The 20,880-nt window shown below is 49.7% G+C and overlaps 1 protein-coding gene across 2 annotated transcripts in view; it reads right to left on the bottom strand.

Annotated features, from left to right (window-relative positions):
• Positions 1-2,098, bottom strand: part of LOC144149940 (beta-1,4-glucuronyltransferase 1-like) — a 279,455-nt gene extending 277,357 nt beyond the window's left edge. For both annotated transcript variants that reach the window (XM_077681684.1, XM_077681685.1), the window contains exon 1: positions 1,886-2,098. The gene's annotated coding sequence lies outside the window, so the exon portion shown is untranslated. The remainder of the gene's footprint in view (positions 1-1,885) is intronic.
• Between the last annotated feature and the right edge of the window lie 18,782 nt (positions 2,099-20,880).

Genomic DNA, 20,880 nt, shown 5'->3' with positions numbered 1-20,880 from the left:
GTGAACTTTACGAGTATTACCAATTGAAGAATGTGTCATAATTAAGTTTTTTGCCTGCCCTGTGGGATGGTTTGAGCGCATAAATCGCGTAGCAGGAACAGAACGCTCGTTAGCGTGTTCATTCATTCATTCATTCATTCATTCATTCATTCATTCATTCATTCATTCATTCATTCATTTCAACAAACGGAAAAGCAATGCCTTCCAGCTGCGGTTTCCGGCTAAGCAAAAAAATCGATTACCTAGCGGCCGCATCAATCCAAGTCTGGAACACTCCCCTTGCAAACACACGCTGCAGTAACAGTACACTTTTTTTTTTTAATTTGCTGTCCGAACATCCTCGGTACCGTTTGTTCTAGAGTAACGAAGCGGTCAGCGTGCATCGACGCAGGTCGAAACCGTTCCTTCATTCATCGACCACGCCCACCAATGCCAGGGCCAGGTGTTACACCGCGTGGTGGGGACACACACAAAAATAACATCCTGGAAGTCAGCTACACCCATTTGCCTCAACAGCAGCAGCAGCAGCAAAAAAAAAAAGTTTTCATGAACACGGATCCGAATTAGTACACAAAAAGAATTGTTTTCCGTCTAAAAGTAGTCATCTGCCGCATAATTTCAACGTTTCTCGGGGAATTACAGTAGTACAGGTTAAAATCGCACGTGCTGGCTATAGTAAACAACACCCCACGATGTATTCTGGCGATTACTATCATTACCGACATTGCACCAATCGACCGTGACGTGTATCACACATTCTTATGCTTCTGTACTATATATATACAGTGAACCTATATTGACGAGGGGGGGTTTTGCCGTCCAAGTAAACTCATTCGGTCGCACATTTGTAAGTGCCCGAAACCGGATCCTCCCAAAGTCACTTAATTAGACCACGTAGCGATCGACCGTAACACGTAGCACACATTTTTGTACGTACCTCTCTGCTATGTATGCAGCGAAAATTGTACCGACGAAGGGTTTTGTCATCCACGTGCACACACACTCGATCGCACATTTATAGGAACAGGAAATCGGACGCGCCCAGAGACACGCGATCTCCGCACTGCGATCCGATGAGCGCGCGCGGACCGGACCGGTATCGAGGCCGCGATGCGCGCGAATCCTACCTACGAAACGCAAGGAAACGGCCAAAAAGGAAACACCGGTGCTATTTTTCGCCGGGTCGAAGAGTCAGGCATCTCGAAGCGTTAGGCCGGTACACGCACGCGATTATTTATACCCCGACGAAGAAGAGCACGCAACCATACCGCAACAAGCCCGAGGGGTCTAGCCTGAATAATAAATACGCCAGACAGCCTCGACTTGATCGTCAGAACGAATAGATCGATCGAACCGAAAGTGTGTAAGTACACTGCAGCTTGTGTAAAACTAACTCTTTAGTTTAAACTGCACACTTCTCAATTAAAATCATAACACGGAGATGGCTTCAACAATAAATGTGTCACCAGCGATACAGGTGAGACGCTGTTGCAACCGCAGAGCAAACCGATTGCAAAGCGAAACCGCTCCGATAACCCCAAACGAGATCGGGTACACAGTTGACGATGTAGAAACGGTATGACTCGGGCGCTCTCGGCTCGGTCGTCGTCGCCTACAGTGCGTACAACGAGCATCACAGCACTGCTTGATCAGCGCACGCAACCTCCCGTCAACAACGGCCGCCGGTGCCAGCGGCGTGAAGCCGCGCACATGGTCTCGCCAGCGTAGGGACCCGCCGATAGCGCCCGCACGCTGCCGTGTTGCCAAGAGTAGGGCCCCGCCTCCGTGCAGCGAAACACCCGAAACACCGCACCGTTAGTCCGGCGTTAGGCTTAAATCGAAGCCCGCTGCGGTCTTCCACAGGCGATCGAGGGCTTCGACTCACCGTCAGTGGTGCAGGTAGCTCACAGCCGGCAGCCGCGGGCCACCCGTGACCAGGTGCGACCCGCTCCGACGCGCTGGAAACAGCGGCAGCATGAAGGCATCGTAATCCGCGAGACGAACGGCTCCCGCGCACAAGGCATCGTCCACTGTGCAGCTCCGCACGGCCGTCAAAACGAGCTCGGCGCACGCCGCTTCCTCTCTCTCACACCCGTGTTTTCTCTCTCTCTTGTCCGTCGCTAGGTGTCTGCGTGCGAGAGTAGCTTTATCGAACGTGCGCTTCTAGAGTATCGTCGCTTTCGGGCGGCAATTTCAAGCGCTGTGCGACGTTCACGTTTCGTCTGTCTCGTGATGAGTCGTGCAAACATGGAAAGTTCTCGCTTTTAAATAGCTCAGGAAGTAAGCAAGCGTTGTGCGAACAATGGAAACGCCCAGATGGGCTACGACGATAGTAATTTTGGTTCCTTGTCCATTACCTTTTCGGGGAAATGTTAACGTTACTGTAAACAAGCTTGTACCCTGGGTGGCCTAAAAAAAAGTAATTGGTCAATCAGTTACCGGCTGCTTTCGCGCACGTATGAATTAAACCAAATTTTCGCGCGCGTTTGCGGTAACATCCCCGACAAATGAGGAGGAGGAGGAGGAGGAAAAAACTTTATTCAAACGCAACATTAAGCGTCGAGAATGTCCCGGGCCAGGTTCACCAACGCCAACTGGTCCGAGAGCTGGTCCGAGGCTAGCCAAGTCCGCCACGTTGAAGGAGGGTCATACAATCAGAGAAGTCATGATGTCTGCTAAAGCAACTCAAACTGTGGCGGGATTTCTGAAAACGCAATATTCAAAATTACCGGGCATTCTGCCCTCAATGTACAGTATTCCTTGCTTAGGTAAAGGCGTGTTTATTTACGTCCTTATAGACGGGTCGTACTGGCGGTTTTACTGAGGCAGCCACCCGTGCTGCAAGAGACTGCCGCAAGCGTACAATGATCTCACGGAGTCGGAATTAATGCGGAGTGTTAAAGCAGCAAGTAGACACGGTCCGTAAACAAAACTTACCCTATATTTACTTCGACTGATAATCTCCATATTCACTACTACAACGATTGATTGCGTTTACTACACCCATCATTCTTTCTTTTTTGCAGATGTAGGGCTTTGCACGGTTGGCGCTCTTTACCAATGTCTTTCTCGCGCTGGTGTTTGTATCTTCGGGGATTTTTTGCTCTCTTTGTTTGCCTTCGTGTTGTGGGAGTGTTGTATGACACATATTTTTGCTTCCCAGAGCCTTTAGAAGAACTCATCTCGTTGTCCCATCATGAAGAACGTCGAGAAAGACATACCGGCCCTCTACCGGTTCTTCAACGCTATCCAGAGGCGTCTGAACTATTTTTCTATTGGGGGCGCCCAAAAAATTGTACCATACATCATCATCAGTATCATCATCATCAGTATCATCATCATCATCATTTATGCTCATTGAGGGCCCATGCATGCGCAATATTGCAGGTGAACAGGCCGAATAAATAAGCCCAACCACCGACATAAACCAAATCAAATACAATCACATTTTTGTCCAACATCACAGAGGCTGGAGTGCAGTCAAAAATCTCTTAACGCTCCGCATTAGGACCACAGCATCAAAAGTAATATGTTCTCTGTAAACCTGCAGCAAACCCAATGCTAGTGGTTGACAGACACTATGAGGAATCCTATTTACATTACAGTGAAACATAAGCAGTGATTTAATAGCGAGGGAAGGAGACAGACACCCACGCTCGGAGTTCGTAACAGTGTCAAAACGGCAGGTTGAATCGCAGAATTATTCTCTTTCTGCAAGACACCATATTTGTACATTAGGGGGGGGCCGTCGCTCCCCCGGCACCCTCTGTTCCGAACGCCCCTGGCGCTATCCACAGCAGCAGCAGTTTGTTACAGCAGCTCTATCGGACAAAACGCCCTTCATCAATTAAGCACGATCCTATATACTCCAAAGCATGCGCAATCGCCTGCATCTGCAGTGGCGCCTGTGCTGCCACAGGCTCCAACTCACTCCAACTCCTTCAAAGTTTGTTCGTCGAGCTTGACTGCAATACCAGCATGGGCCAAAAAGACAACCCAGGTCTTGGGGGCTTGTGTTCTGTGCAGACATCTCTGCGCGCATCTACCTCGCTCCCGTTTCATCACCAATAAACGTGTTTTACACTCCTGTGGTGTCGGGGTGTCCGTTTCGAAACTGCCCATTTTGCGCCCGTTTCAGTCGTGACATAACTGCACTTGCAAAACCTCTGACCAATGATACCATCTTGCTTGTGCTGCGTCACATCCAGTCATTCGCTTTCAGCCAATCAGGGCTAGCTCGGTGTGGTCACTTTGAAGCGGGCATGAAATGGACAAAGCTGAGGATTCCGCCCTCCCGGACTTTGTGTCGCCTTTCCTCGCACACCGCGGTAGCAGACCCCAAACCACAGAAAATTCGGGACAAGGCGAGAACCTCAACGGCAAATAATCCAGCCACCCTACAGTGGATCGGGTTGCCCGGCCCTCATGAGCAAAATCGGATGAATTGAAATTCAGACTGCAGTACCACAACCTCAATAAATTCATCTCATCCTCCAAGATCCCAATTCATTGCATTGCATTGCAACCCGCCTCTGTTGGATACCGTTTTCCTAACAAACCGGATGGTCGCAAGGCTGCCACAAATGCCCAGCCCGACAAGCTCGCCGTTGATCTATCCACTCGGAACTTACATGTACTGGCAGATGGACCTAACCACTTGGTGCAGCAATCGCAACCAGGAAGTTGTTGTTGGTCCCGTCCGTCTTCTGCGAGGTACCATGACACCCGTGCCGATCTAAATGCGCGCTCTGCTTCATCAGTCCGTATACGCCTCGGTTGGTTTCCACACGTGGCGCGGGTCACACTCGGACAATATTCCTCCACATGCGGCTGCCATGGCGACGGCGTCGAAACTGGAGGCCTGCAAGAGACAAGGCCAGGTGACATAACTCCTCATCCTCAAGGAGCGCTTATTACCCAAACCACCCTAGCGCTCCCTTCTTACAGGGATCTCTCGTTGGTTCAGCGGTCAAAGCCGTCTGGCTCGGCAATGAACGGGTGGACGATGTTGGTCGAGGCTAAAGGGGAAGAGCTCAGGCTCCTGTGCTCCTACGTCCCCCTCTCCTCGTTGAGTCCTGCCGCGCGGGTTCGCCTGTTCGCCGCGTGAAAGTTCAGCGAAAGTACCAACTAAACTTCGGGACTGCTTGCACCCATGGTATCCAAGATCACCCCACGCGCTCCAGGTCATCTTTTCCACGAAAGTCAGTGTCATTTTTCTTTTTATTACCACATAGCTACAAGTATTCCTCTGGAAAGATTCCGCGAAACGTTGTCCAGTATTTTCGCAAGGCAGACTCGCTGTATTAACCAGTATGTGTGTCCGCGGAAGACTAGAGACCGTTCGTGACTGCTCAACTGTACGCAGGAAAGGTTAATTATGTTTTTATTTTTGCTCTTTCGTGTCATAGACATGTCTTTCAATCGCCAGCTTCAAATTGCGAGTGAATTTCCAGGTTGTTTCCCAATATCTGGGTTACATATTTCTAGAATGCTTTGAGAGAGCTTGTTTGAGTAGGGATTTTTATCCTTTAAGAATTTTCAATGCATAGCGTTCTTTGTAGAGTACCCTCACAGCCCCAACGAAACTCCCCCCCCCCCTTTTTGTTTGCAAAAAAAAAGCTCAGCTTGCGCAGTTGACGCATTTAATCGTATACGGTAGGGTAAATGAAGGTGATTGGTTGAATGGAATGTAAAGAAGCCAAAAAGTACAAAACAATATTAAAGAATTTTCTTGTGATTTCATGAAATAGATGGTTTGTCTCTTCTAACCTCCCCCCGCCCCCCAATTTGAACGATAACGGATATAAAAAAAAACACGAAATAAATATTGCGATAAGAGACCAATCGTGTAGCATCCTGCATTTGCACAAAAATCTTAAACTCGTGGCGTTAACACATTCAATCGTTATAATAACGTAAATTGAGATAATTGGTCGCACGGACAAAAAAAATACACAACGAAAGAATACAAAAATTAAAAAATTACAAAACTGCACCTATAAAATCAGAAATATTCACCTTACACATCCCCCCTACAATAAGAAAGGCCGGAAGAGAACGGTGAAAACCCGAATAACAGAATTTACACCATCTTCCCGCGAGGGGAACCATGGGGTAGATGCGACGCATCGGGGGTTGCCGTTGTGTTATTCAAATCATCGGACGATGTCATCGGAGTGCCGGTGGCGGAACGACTGAGCGGAGCGGCGCACTTACCGCGTTTATATGCAGCGGAATGAGAGAGAGCAGCGCACAGCAGCGCATGCGCATGTGTTAACCGAGCGCAAGCTGCGCGCTAACGCACAGCTGGCACGGCGACGGGAGCGAGCTGACCGCGCTGACGCACATATGGCGCTGCGATGAGAGCGGCGGAGCGCACAGCTGCCGCGCCGAGGATGCGGACTACGCCGCGACAACGACGCGGGACAAGGCGAGTTAAAGAGATGCGTCGCATCTAAAAATTGCAAAGACGGAGTAACCAAACCTGCTTTGTATCTGCCGAAAAAAAAATGTGTGTATATATATATATATATATATATATATATATATACATATATATATATATATATATATATATATATAATTGCCGGTGTTAAGTCACTTAATCGCTGCAAATGGGTAAACGTACATCAGTGGCGATAAGACACAAAAAGAACTGGGGTTGATTTCTGTATCATAGGAATAGGTAAAACACGAAAGTGAAATGTGCAGCGATATCTGCAGCTGAGCATGATTTGCAGGTCGGCGGCTGTCTTGTGGGTGTGCTTGGCGAGCTACGTCCTGCTGGAGGGTCGCTTCGGCAAAGGTGTGCTGGCGTCAGTTCCGTGACGGATATGACGTAAGTGAAATCTTGGTGTATCCCGGCATAAAACACTTTCGTGTAAATTAAAATATAAAACCATAAAACGAATAACCCTAAGCATAACGCGGGCTTTGCCTGAAAATGACAACACATACACGAAGGACGGGACGAGCGTTATTCCCCAAGATGTAAGTTCTTCTAACCAAATTATAACGTATTCTTTAGTACTAAAGGTTGCTTCCCCGCAAGAAGACGCTGTGTGCAAAGGTGTACCCTTTACAGGCCGGTTGCTCCGTTGTACTGGCGTCATTTCACTGACGGATATGACGTCAGTGAAACATTTGTGTATCCAGGAATAAAACGTTTTCGTGTTAAAATTAACAAAACCCAACTTATCTGGCTACCCATAGCGAAATCTGACTGTAAAAAACTCGCAATGAAGACAAGCGGTGTAAGAATGTACAGTAGAATCGCGTCGATGCGATTCGGCATGATACGTTTTTCGGCCAAATACGTTTTTATTTTCATTCCCGACCGACGTGCCTTGAAAACAATGTATTTTGGGGCGTTTGATACGATCACATTTTTAAAAATATTGGATAATACGACCACGACAGTGGATCCTGACCAACATTTCTAGAAATCTTACGTTTATTGCTCGCTATACTAGCTCAAACCGCAATCCAAGTCACGATGTGTACGTGTTGCAGAGTCGCTGATGCCGCGGCAGCGCCGGTTTTGCGTCGAAAACATCGCTGCCAGGCGTGGCCGAAGCATTCATCGATGATTATATGATGATGATGATGATGATGATGGTGGTGATGATGATTCGTGGCTCTCCCTTTGTATCGGGGCGTCGGTTGTCAGCAAACCGACTTGCCTGTTTTATTTCGCTTACTTGACCTACTCCTAGCTAACCAAATAGATTTGCTTCCACCACCACCCCCCCATCCCTGTTTTAAACTCTCAGCGCTCCCACCCCCCTTTTTTCTTCCCCCGCTGTTCTAAATTCTCATCCGTATGATTACTCCGCCTGCGTACCCATCCCTTCCTTACTTTTCTTCCACCACCACTCCAGCCTCCTCTTCGTCAACTCTATGGCCTTGAAGTTGGAGTTCTCTCTCGCCCCAAATACCAAAGCCTCCGCCAGTGTCGTTTCCCCCTCACCCCGCGGTGGTGGTATCTCTGTACAGCCTCTGACAATATGGTCTATAGTTTCCCGATCACTGCCACAGCATGCACATGTTTCATCCTGCTGCCTGTAGCTACCCGTGTATGCCCAGGTTCTCAGGCACCCCGCCCGTGCTTCGAAGATCAATGCACTGATATTGCCATATTGCCATTGAATCCCTCCTTCTTAATTTCCCGTTTCTCTTCCCTATAAGTCTCTGGGGTTTTTTTCGCTTCCATTCTCTGTACCCACTTCGTCGTCTCTGCTGCCTTTGCCCGCTTTTTAACTGTTGTGTAATCCCCATTTTCCCCTACCGACTTTCCGTACCGCTTGGTCAGCTCTCTGGTCCTCCGTCTACACCGCGTGTCCACGCTCCTCGTATGCAGGTGCTTAAGCACCCTCGCGGCCTATTTTTCGCTCTCCATGTCACGAAGTCGCTCCTCAAACTTTATCTTGCTCTGCGCCTCCCTCGCCTCAAAAGACGACCAGCCCATGTCCCCCTGTACCGCTTCATTTGTAGTTTAGCTGTGGGCCACTAGGGCCAATCTGCTACCACCCTCTGATTTACCTCCAGACCCGCTTGGGTCTCTGGTGTCATGCACAGCGCCCTCTAGCGGAACGCATCATAATCAAGTAAAGTGCGCAATGCTCTGGGCAGGTAGCGACCTCCCATCCCGACTGCTCGCCACGTTTTTGTTTCCGATGCTGGGCTGCATTCGCTTTCTGCCTTGTTGCAGTATTCGGGGTGCTGCCAGGCTTGTGACAATGTTGAGGAAACGCAATCTGCTCATTTTGAAAGAAAAATAATATAATTAAATGGTGCGCGAATTCGAAGAGACCCCGTAGGGCAAGCGCGTACGTGGACTTGGCACGCGAGCTCGGTTTGCCTCTGTCAACGCTAAACACTATTGTCGGTCAGAAAGAAGAACTTTGAAAGAAGTTGCAAGTTTTAGGCCCCGGTGGAAAACAAACGCGAGGTGCGAAGCATCAGCAAATGGAGGACGTCCTGCTTACATGGTTCAAAGAGTAAACGTCGATGAGTCTGTCGTGCGCGAGACAGTTGACAACATCGCGCTCTCCTTGGACATTGAAAGGAGCCATGAAGAGAAAACACAAGTTTGGTTCATTCAAAAGATTGTCTCGTTAGAATCATACTGACACCACTTTTAACGTAAACTTCGCTCAAATAAGCTACATAATTAGGAAAAACGGGAATGGTCATGCGACCCACCAGCTCATTTCCCGCAACAGAACCTATAATGTCACATGAGCTAAGCTCTGCGATTGGCGGAGGCTGGCACAAGCAGACGCAAATTAGGTAGAGCTTACAAACTAGACGAACGAGCGATTTGCGCTTAAATTTAGGGCACATTCTTTACAAAGCAATAAGAATGGAAGTTACGAAAGCACATATAAACATAGAAGTACTGATGCGTTCTGCTGTTCGTACTGCGCACAGCATGCTTGGTTTAGCTGCACAGCACTACGGGGCTTGGGGTTGTCTCAGACGACACTGGCCGATTGACGCAAGCAACGGTGTCTTACGTGACCCCATTTGTCGAGCGAGCACTGTTTCAGGGAACGAATATTTTCTCCCAGAACAAAAACAAGCCAGGTTTAAATGCGGGCAAAAACAAACCAAACGCTTGCCATGGTATGGTGGCGCCATCTAGGTTACGGAACGTAAAGAAACGCGGGAACAAACCAACAAACCAACACCGCTGTACAGGGTGGAGACAACCTTTGAACGGTCCCGTGCCGCCGCAATTGGGCCAACGGGCTCAACGCGTTATTCTTTTCGTTTCCCACGAGACCTAGCAACGCGAAACACACAATATGATTCAAACTTCTTCAGTAAACCGCGTTGCGGCAATAACTTTAATTAGCGCGGTTTTGACACAATGACTTGCTTCGGCGGCGAGCGAGCAACCGAAAATGGCGGCGCCAGCGTATACGTGTCTCTACCCTGTACGGCGGATGCGTGAATGAAGGTACTCTAGGCTGCAGAGCGGTCGGTTCCTGTGATGTCATTTGGGACCACGAAAACGCACGATTGAGCGGGAAAATCAAAATTTTAACCTAAATTGTTTAATTTCTCAGTGAATAAAGCACCGTTTGTATCCGGACAAGCGCTGGGGGCACTATAAAACACGAAATCTTTCGAATAAAACCAACTTGCATTTTCTCTTCATGGCTCCTTGAAGACTCCCAAACGTCGATCGACTGGCTTCACCGATTTAAGTCACGACATCGATTGACGCGCAAAACAGAGTTCGGTGAAGCGAATACCGGCTACTTTTACGTTTCCCAAGAATTTGATCCTGAACATGGAAAAGAAGAAAGTGCAGCACGTACAAATTCACCAGCTCCTCCAATGTTGCTCAATAAAAGTCAGTTGCTGACGGAGCATGCGTATTTCCCTTCTTTTTTACTCTTTGAGTAGTACGATTTCCGCATAATACGTTTTATTTTAGGTTCCCGTGAAAAACTTATCAACGAGATTTCACTGTATACGTATTCGTAGACAATTCTGCGAGTTTCTGCAGATTTTAAAATTTTACTTTCACTACAGCGGAACCCCGCTGATTTGTCCCCCGGACTTACGACGACGCGCTTCTTACGACGGACCACCACGGTCCCGGCGAACTCCCCATAGAAACAATGCATTAAAAACCCCGATGATATGACGCTCGGGTGTACGCGGTCCGCTTCATACGACGGACCCCGGCGCGGATAAACCAGTGCTTTTCCCATATTTTACACCGCTTCGCCGCCTCGTCCTGACGTTCTTTGCTCTTAACCCCCGTTGCAAAGGTCAGCAGGCGGGTCAGACCACGTGCTGTACAGACGCAAGCAAGGAGGCGGGTACTCTCGAGCGGGAGTTAACCTGCGACGGCCCCACGTGGCAGCAGTACGCCAACGCGCCCCAACCGCGAGAAGTCGAAGTTCAGGTGGCAGGTTGACCGTGAATTTGAAGCTCCCGTTGAGCCTCCGACGAACGCGAAGACAGATACGACGCGACACCACGGCGATGACCGAACAGCCGCTTTCCCCGCCCGCTCGATCCAAGTTTCTTCCTTTCAGGGCGCTCTTTTTCCCTATACAGAGTGTTGCGACGATAATTGGAACACTTTAAAATTTTTTGCTGAGTGAACCGCCGCTCTGTTCGCGCTCAAACTTGCCACGGAGGTTGCATTTCGTGGTCTATTTTGTTTGATACCGGAAACAACGATGGTACTTACCTGTGTATTCTGAAAATAAATAAAAACGATTTTCGCCTATGGGAAAATGGCGGCTCATTTGGAGGTGCGAGCCAGCGCAAGTTGATGTTGGAACGACGGAACCACGTGGGGTATGCAGAGCAAAACGCACGTTTGGGATTCACGGTAGGAAGGAGCCAAATGGTGCAGCAGATGATCAGAAAACCCGGTTTTCGGGCTCGCACGTCCAAATCAGCCGCCATTTCCCATAGGCGAAAATTGTTTTTATTTTCAGGATAAACAGGTAAGTACCGTCGTTGTTCCCGGTGTCAAACAAAATAGACCACAAAATGCGACCTTCGTGTGAAGTTTGAGTGCGAACAGAGCGGCGGTTCGCTCAGGAAAAATTCTTAGTGTTTTAATTATCGTCGCAACACCCTGTATCTCTGCTCTCTGCTTATCGGTGTCTTTCAAAGCCGTGTTGTCACTCTGCTCTTTTCTTTGCTAGAAGTGCGTCAATTCACGCGCGTCCGCCACAAGGGTGGAGCAAAACACAGGAGGCGATGGGTGGAGACACGTACCCGTTGGCACCGCCTTTTTGGGTCACTCGCTGGCCCTGGCTGGCCGCCGCAGCAAGTCACTGTAGCAACACAGCGCTATAATTTTCGCCGCAACACGTTTTACTCGCGAAGGCTGAATTATCTTATTTATTTCGCGTTGTTGGGTCTTGTGGGAAACGAAACCAGCAATGGCTTGAGCACTATGACCCAATAGCGGCGGCACGGGACCGTTCAAAGACTGTCTCCACCATGTACGGCAATGATGTTTTTAACGCGGTAGCGTTGTTAGACTCATTTTTCGATTCCACCGTGGCTCCTAGCCATCCGCTATCAGCCGTGCTCATCATGCGTCCACGGAAACACGCCACCGCTGCCACCCGGAAGCTGCGACTGAGGCAGCAAGATTCGAGGTCTCCACTGAACCTGTAGTGTGGAGCTACGGCAAGAGAAGTTTGGAAAGGAGGACAATTATACAACGCAGGATACGAAATAAAGGCGTTTTCCTCAAGTGCCGCGCCTGCGCGGTGAAGTTTGTTCTATGCCCAGTCGGTGGTAGCATGCTCGACACACACGGTCTCCAGCCGTGCCCACAACTTACGCCATCACACCAAAGCGGGTTTCCACCAGAAGATCAAAAGTATAAGTTTCCGGTAACTCATGCCCCGAGGGCACTCGTCGGCTACGGGCATGTCGTAGTGGAACCCTCCGGAAGAATTTTGACCGCTTTAGTATCTTTAGCGTACGCCGAAATCTCGACACACTGGCGCTTTTGTTTCCTGCTTTCATCAGAAAAAGAACCGCCGTGGCCGGGAATTGGCCTTGGGTTGAGCAGCGCAACGCTTTACCCACTGAGCCACCGCGCTGTGTTTCCCACCGGGACTTACGCCGACAACCGGTGAAGCCGAAGCCGAGCCCGAGCGCATGCAACCTCTTGTCACCTACCAGAAAATCACGCAACACTATAGGCTGTCCCGTAGAACCTACTCTTCACCACACAAATCGCTACCGAGAGATCAGGAAAGGTTACTGCGTGCCCTGCAGGTCAACACCTTCCCGCATCCCACCAGACTACACCTCTTTCGGACACACGTTTCTCCCCTTTGCCGCTTCTGTGGAGAGCCTGGGACTCTTAGACACATAGTGGGCGGCTGCGACAAGTCCACCCTAGACCCCCCTAACATCCACCTTTCCACAGAGCTTTGGGAGAGAGCCTTGGCCAGCTCCGGCCTCGAAGATCAGCTGCGCCTGATCGGAAGGGCTGTCGACGCGGCCCGAGCTCAAGGCATCCTGGAATGAGGACGCCTCTCTCAAGCATTTTCTGGGTTAATTAAAGTTTATTCTCTCTCTCTCTCTCTAACAAAAAAACAGGGGACAAATGATTAACGCCGGTCTCTCAGAAATCAAGGAAGGCATAGATTATAAGCCGAAAATAGCTCAAATAATGCTTACTGAGTAGCATCTAATCAGAGAGAGAGATAGAAAAAAACTTTATTTGCTCAGAGCCATGGTCGGGCCCGCTAATCCGGGGCTGCCGGTGGCCGACGAGTAGCTCTCTCAGCCCGGTCCGTGAGCCATTTTTGGCAAGCTGGATGCGGGTTGAGCAGGGTGGCCTCCCATTGTGTCGTGGATCTGTTGCTCGGTGTAATGCTCTTCATGTTGGGATTTTGTGTGGAGTGCCACATCGTGTGGAGTAAATCTCCCGTCTGATCGCAGTGCGGGCACTGTGGTGTTGGGTAGATGTCTGGGTAGTATTTATGTAGGGTTGCGGGAATCGGAAGTGTGTTTGTGTGAAGCTGTAGGAGTAACGCCTCCTCCATTCTTGTGAGCGAGGGATGAGGGGCTGGACATCTCCTCCTGCCGAGCCTCTGTTCAAGCAGTATCTCCCTGTAGGCGGTACACAGTGAAGGGGGTGAAGGTGATCGGCTGGCTCCCTTGCCTGGGGGGCAACCAGCGGGGGTGAACGCCCGGAATAAGGAATCGCGGGCTAACGCGTGCGCGGCGACATTCCCCCCGGTCTGTCCCTGATGACCCGGGAATCATATGATCTGTGCCCCTTCAGGCGGCTGATTCGCAATTATGCGAAGGGCCTGGCGACATATCCTGCCTCTGAGAAAATTTCGGCAAGCCTCTTGGGAATCGGTTAGTATAATGGTGCGAGGATGGGCAGAGATGGCCAGGGCGATGGCGACCTCTTCCGCGCGGGTCAGATCCGTCATTTTGATGGATGCCATTGCAATGGGGTTACCACTGGATGAGCATGCTGCTGCTGTGGTCACCCCATTAGTGGGGCCGGCACCGTCCACGTAGACTGTAGCAGGGTGGGAGTCCCACGTTTTGGAGAGGTATTGGGCCCGGAGTGTTCGGTGAACTTGATCGTGTTCCGGGTGCATGTGTCTGGGGAGGGGATGGGCGTGAATGCGTTCTCTTATTTCCCGAGGGATGTCGAGTCGATCCTGCCCCGTGTTTGGAGGGGTTATGTCCAGTCTATTTAGGATGGCTGTCCTCTATGTCGGCCCTAGTTCCCTGATTTGACCATATGGTGACGTCGTCCGCGTACAGTGCGTGACAAATTCCTGGCACCCGGTTCAGTCTGGGCGGCAGATCCTTCATCGCCAAGTTGAAGAGAAAAGGGGAGAGAACTGCACCCTGAGGTGTACCCCGCGATCCCAGCTCAATCAGGTCTGACTGGAGTCCCCCTATAGAGAGCTTGGCCTTTCCGATCTTGTAAGAACGACTTGATATAGTTGTAGGTTCTGGAGCGGCAATTAGTCTCCGTTAAGTTGCGTAGTATGGCCGAGTGTAGGACATTATCTAAAGCCCCTTTTAAATCAAGAGTCAGCACCGCGCACGGTTGTATGCGGTCTGGGTGAAGGTATACGTTCCTGTAGACCTGCAAAAGCACATCGGCAGTGCCTATAGGTGTGGTCTGAAGCCAAACTGTGTGTGCGGAAGTTGGTCTGTGCCGTCGAGAAACCGTTGCAATCGAGTGTTGATTACTCGCTCGAAAAGTTTCCCCAGGCAGGATGTTAGCGAGATGGGCCTAAGATTCTCTACCTTCAAGTCCTTTCCCAGTTTCGGGATAAACCGAATTTCCGCTGTTTTCCACTGTTGCGGTAACGAACCAGGGATCCAGTACTCCTGATTGAAATGGTCGACCAAAGCTTGTATGTCTGCTTCACCTAGGTTGTAGAGGGCTCTCGTTGTGATTTGGTCTGGTCCCGGAGCTGTGGTCTTCTTCATGTTGGCGAGCTTAGTTTTGATTTCGTGCATAGTGACAGGCTCCTCCAAGGCTGCATTGGGTTCTCCTTGGTAATCTGGGTAATCACCCCGGCGGCCTGTTCGGAGATACTTCGCCTTGAGGTCGTCAATAAGTTCTTGGTCCGTCCCGAGGTATTCGTGCACCAGCTTAGCAAGTCGATTGGCAAGCTCAGTCCTCGTGGCAGATGGCTCCATCATTGCCTTAAGAACCTTCCACGTCTTTGCCACGCCTATCTGGCCCGACATGCTGTCGCCAAACCTCCGCCAGTTTTGATTAACAAGCTTTATGGCGTAATCCTCCACCTCCTCACAAAGCTGGGCCACTCGACGTCGTAGCTTGCGGTTGAGGGGCTGCCTCTGCCATCTCTTGGTGAGCGATTCTCTGGCATCCCAGATATGGAGCAGGTGCGAGTCGACAGCTGGCACGCAGTCTGGAGCTTCGATTTTTCGCGTGTGGTGTTCCAAGTCCAATAACAGCTCTCGGGTCCACAGCTCGATGTCCACTATGTTGGGTCCTCCCTGTTCCCCAAGCCGTCTTTTTCTGGCTTCTCCCCACTTGTGCCAGTCTGTTAGTCTGCAAGCTCGACGTTTTCTCTCCCATCTGCCACAAGCGTGGTCCATACTCGTCTGTAAAATAAAGTGGTCGCTTCCGAGACTCTGCCCTAGGTTTTCCCATTTCTCCTCCCTAACATTTCGTACGAAGGTCAGGTCCGGGCATGAGTCCCTGCTGACGCTATTTCCTGTCCTAGTAGGTTGCAGTGGGTCGGTGAGTAATGTGAGATGCTCCCGGGCTGCCAGTTCTTCCAGCTTCCTGCCTTTTGCGTCCGTTCGCTTGTAACCCCACGCCACATTGTGAGCATTTAAGTCCCCCGCCACCATCACACGGGCACCACGGCCGGCCGAAGTAAGGAAGGATTGATTAGATAGTCCGAATTGGGGTTGCGGTTGCTATACGATCAGGATGTGTAGACTACGCCCTCTCCGTTTGGCTGGGTGTATCTCCACATATTCGTGAGGGGTATCCGAGTCAAATGCATCATGATGGCACACAGCTAGTTCCTTTTGCACGAGAATGGCGGTCCCTTAAGCTTGATGGGCATAGTGCGCTTCCTGTATCAGCATGACTGCCGGGGAATGTACAGCCTTTTCTACATATAGTTGGAGGGACGACTGCTTCCGACTGTACCCCTGGCAGTCCCACTGCCAAATCCTCAGTTCGCGGCTGAATGACATGTCGAGTCCGTATCTGACCATTGATCATCTAATCACATAGGTTTTCAAAATACTTTTCAATATTCCCACCGTTCTCCTCTGAAAGCTCGGTTTGGTAAATGACAGATGGCGCCACGCGGCCAAGTTAAAAATCACCCTAAAAATAGGCACGAATATCTTCCCAGAGAACAGCCACGTGAGAATGCTCGGCTGAGCTCTAGACAAGCGCGTAGTTCCCAACTCACAATCGCCAAAAACAGAAAATCTTTAACCAATTATTGCCCACAAGCAAAACGTCCAACTAAGAAAGTGCAAGAAAAAGACAAAAAAGAAACGGTAAGACTCATGCAATGACTGATCATGACCAGAATATTGCAGAGCCTGCCGTACCACAAATTTACACCCCCCCAAAGAAAGTGAAACACCATCAATAGGGCAGCATATAAGACAGTTTTGTCGTCTGCTTTGACGACGGTTGTTTTGGGCCTGTTTTGGCGCAGCTTCGCGTCCATTGAGCGCTTCCTTCGTTATTATTTGAATAACTTGTTCGACAGCGCCTCCTGGGTAACCCGCACCAGACGGAATTAAGTGGTCGTACGTCAAAAATACGTTAAGTTTAGGTTTGCAGGGCGGGAAAACAAAATAGAGACCATATACAGACATCTGGCCCCTAGAGGAACATTGCCTTTTGCGCACTGCTTGCCACGAATGGGACTCCGTTTTCTAAATTGGTGAACACCAATTCGGTTGTGTTTTTGATTTAGTGGCTGGGGAGGGGAGGGCGCTTTTTGACGCGAATCCCAGGTAACGGCTAGCAGTATCTCCGGTTTCACTCTTTGTAGAGCCACGTGTGTGAATGCACGTGACGTCGCATGGCCAGTTGTTGTGGTGTCGCTTACAACTTTTCTTTCCAACAACCTTCACAGCGTGGATTGGAGACAATTTTCTTTTATGTGCAGAGCACTTTTGGGCTCGCCTTGTCGTCGTAGCTCGCTAACGGTCGATGCGACTGCCGGAATAAGGAGGCGGAGCAAAGATAACGGACCCAAGTAGAGCCTTGTGTACCGTCGTCAGGGAACCACGCGGAGGCTTCGAAAACCACAGTCGTAGCCGTTCAAACCTTGTGAACCGCTGGCGCTGTCATACATCTCCCCGTTGTTTAGCGCAAAGAAAACTGCAGGTACATTTCATGCAAAATCTGCGTATATAACCAGCAGCAGCCGCGTTCATTTAGTTAGGAACGCTCGGTGGGCTGGTTTTTACGACACTAAGCGAAAAAAGCGGCCGCGCAAAAAAAAAAAAAAATGGCGCGTTCGAAGTGCCGCAGAAAGGCTCCAGCCGCGCAATTAAGAAAAGAATTACGCGTTCGAAATGACGCATAACAGCTCTAGCATACAAAATTAAAGCAAGCACGAAAAGAACAGAACTCCTGCTGGCGCAGTTTCAGGCAGGCGGCACGCGAGCACTGCGAAGGCGGAAAATTTGAAATGCATTGGGTGGCAGTAGTGAGCCGATAACGGCACTGCAGCCCGTTATGGCGAATCACTGTTCTGCGCCTCCGACAGCTTTCACATTGAGTCGAACGGCTTCAATTTTTTTTTTCTGTGTGTGTGGGCATGCCTGGGACATTCTAGTGAAGGAAGATCGGGCCTATTTGAAAACAGCCGCAGCTTTTTATGCATTAAATACTCATGAAGCGCGTACGGGTTGTGCGTATAAATACCAGTCATTCCCGTATTCGGGCAAAAAGCGCTATCTAGCTCGACTTTAGAGGGCAGGGAAGACAACAAAACTATAACAATGTACAAAAATATGAGCCATCAACACTCGACTTTTCATCTTTTGAGATTAGAAATGATGGGTTGACCAGAAAACTAAACTGCGACAGACAACTATCTCACCCGTTGCTGGACACCTGAGCTGTTCGCACTACCAAAGACCCCTAATCTGGGGCGGTATTCCCGTGTTTTGTCCCTTTTGCGTCCCTTTCAAAGGTGTCCCTTTTGAGCGAGCCCTGATTGGCTAAAAGCAAACACCCGGATGTGACGCCATGCAAGCACGGCGGAGCTTTGTGCCGTGGCTACTCCGAGCAGACGATTTGAAGCAGACGATTTTTCGTCGCCTTAATGTTGGTTCGCTCGCGGAACAATAAACACAAAAAAAAATACTCTGTTACGGTTTCAGTTTTTTAAAATGTGTTTGCAAGAACAGTTACGGTATTTGAATCAAAGGCCCACTGCTTAACCGGAAGTACGTCACGATGAAAGGGGCGCAAAAGGGATTTTTTCAAAAGGGACAGTTACGAGAATACCGCCCCTGTACAGTTAACTGAAATTCAAAACAGCGCGAAAAGAAGGGGAGAAACGACGATACACGGCGCCTCGTGTCGTCGTTTCTTGTGCCGTCTTTTCGCGCTGTTTTGAATTTCAGTTAGTATGCACCAACCACTGCTCTGACGCTGTACAGTTAATTGTTTCGCACCAATCTTCATTTCATACGTTTCACACTTTATTTCATCTTGTTTGAATGCTTTGTCCCAGCTTTTGCAAGGTTCAATCTTCGCCTTATTTCCTTTCAAGTTATTTTCACCATGGTTTCCTTCTGGAAATCTGACAAGCGGGACGGAGTACACGGTCTCCGTACGCGTCACCGCAAAGACAACAGAAAAAGCTAAACATTCACGGTGAGTCTGGGCTTACACAACATCTCATGTGCGCAAAAAAGAAAAAAAGATAGCCACGTGGAAAGCCTCCAAGGACACATCAGCAGAGTTTCGCTGTCCGTGATGCCCCCCCCCTCCCACTCCTCACCCCTTTACTGTCAGTGAATTTGTCAAGCTCCCGTTTTTTGCTTGCACTGCGTAGACTGGCTCAAATTAGCACACTTTTCATCGTTTATCCGGTTGACAAGTCGGTAATTATTTTACAAAGCGCAAAGAAGAAAAACTACCATGCGCGGTTTGCGGCGGCCGCACCAACTAAATGCTGCGACGACGGGAGGAGACGCACCGTGATTGGACGATGCCCAAGGTTAGCAAGCAAACAAGTTTCGGTTTCGGTTCTGTAAAACAACGTGCTTGACATCCGACGGCATCGTTGGATGGGCATTCTCAATACCTCAGTAATCGTCGTCCCGCGCTTCTGCCATGTTGTCGGCTGTAAAATGCATAAGATAAGCCTCCCAGGACGGCTTGGAATCGTAGCAATCACTAGCCGAGACCTACGCAGTGGATGAACGCCATACGCGTCCCCGCAGACGCTCAAGTGCCATGCGCTTTTCCCCATATTTGAGCTTGCCTCACTCATGCCTGTATCGCAAAAAGCGTGCTCGCACCAGGCCAAGGGTCTGTGGATTCTGGCCTGTGCCCACTGCCCGCAAGCAGTCGGTGCTTATGGCAACAGCACGCCAACGAGAACTCGCTAGGGCGCCAGTGTCAGCCTGCGCGCGTTCTGTGAACTAGTTCGTGGAGCAGTGAACGATACGGCCCCCCCAAAAGGTGAACTCAGTATAGAAAACATCGCCTGGAAACGAAAAAGCAACTTATAAAAAAAAGAGAACGTACCCCCGGGGATTCGCACTGGGGATTCGCACCGGGGATTCGCACCTGTGCTGCTGGCCGCTGTGCTTTTTCGCCCAGCGCAAGAAAGTGCTTCCCGCACCCTAGTTTTACGCTGTACGGTAAAAGTATCAGTTGATTTTATTTCCTTAGTACCTATACTGACTTCGCTGACTCTTCTCCCGCCTTCAAGAGGCCTTATATTTTCCTACTGGCGTACCAGTGGCAGATACGCCTCGAGATTCGCGATCGCTGCGCCGCCTGCCGCCGCTTCTCCGCGGCGTTTGTGGGATTAGCGCTGCGCGACTGATAGGCGGTCATGCAGTGTTTTGGTTCTCTTTCGCTTCTCTTTGCCTTTCCGCGCACTAAACAACTTGTTAAGGTGACGTCTGTAAGCTAACTGCACGTTTAGGGCGCTTAAAAAAAACAGCTGCGTCTTGGTAGAGCGCTCGAACGCCAGTAAGAGCTACCCGGGGAGGCGGTTCTGCGCGCTTCTTGGCCGCTCTTGCGGGCGTCGACGACGGCAGCAGCATATCACCGCTGTCACCTTCGAACACGTCAGCACAAGTGAATTCTATTTATTGTCACCTCGTTTAGACTTGATATTGGCACTGTAAGAGCTAGGTTGGTTCGTTTTGCAGCGCAGACAACACATGCGGCTTTGCTTCGAATATGTACGTCGTAGAAAAATATGTTTCGGGGATGTGATAACCCAATAGCGTACAAAAACTCGTGCCTTTTATGGGAATATAAACCACGCGAAAATGTTAAGTACACTCAAAGGCTGTGCATTGTCAGATATGTGCCCACTCATGCCTTATGCATGAACCAAGATATATGTTAATGAAACCACGGGAAAATGAATGGTCTGCAAGTCAGGAATAAATAGAATAGTCGTACGGGAATAAAAAAAAAACCGAGTCCAGCTTCTGAAATGCTAAAGACGTTTTTTTGAGCGAGGTAGTATTCACCAGACCAACTAGATGCGAAATGCACTGATATTTCGCTAGACATGGGGCGGGGGGGGGGGGGGGGGGGGGAGGAGGAGGACGCTAAACTGTCGTTGTTTACAAATGCGGAGCAAAATCAACAAATGAACGTTTTATTAATCACACACACAA

The sequence above is a fragment of the Haemaphysalis longicornis genome, unplaced genomic scaffold, assembly GCF_048455015.1.
Source record: "Haemaphysalis longicornis isolate Haplotype H1 unplaced genomic scaffold, Haemaphysalis longicornis Haplotype H1 scaffold_8, whole genome shotgun sequence".
Classification (NCBI taxonomy): Eukaryota; Metazoa; Arthropoda; class Arachnida; order Ixodida; family Ixodidae; genus Haemaphysalis; species Haemaphysalis longicornis.
Note: the sequence above shows the minus strand (reverse complement) of the source record. Positions and strands in the feature narration are given on the sequence as shown.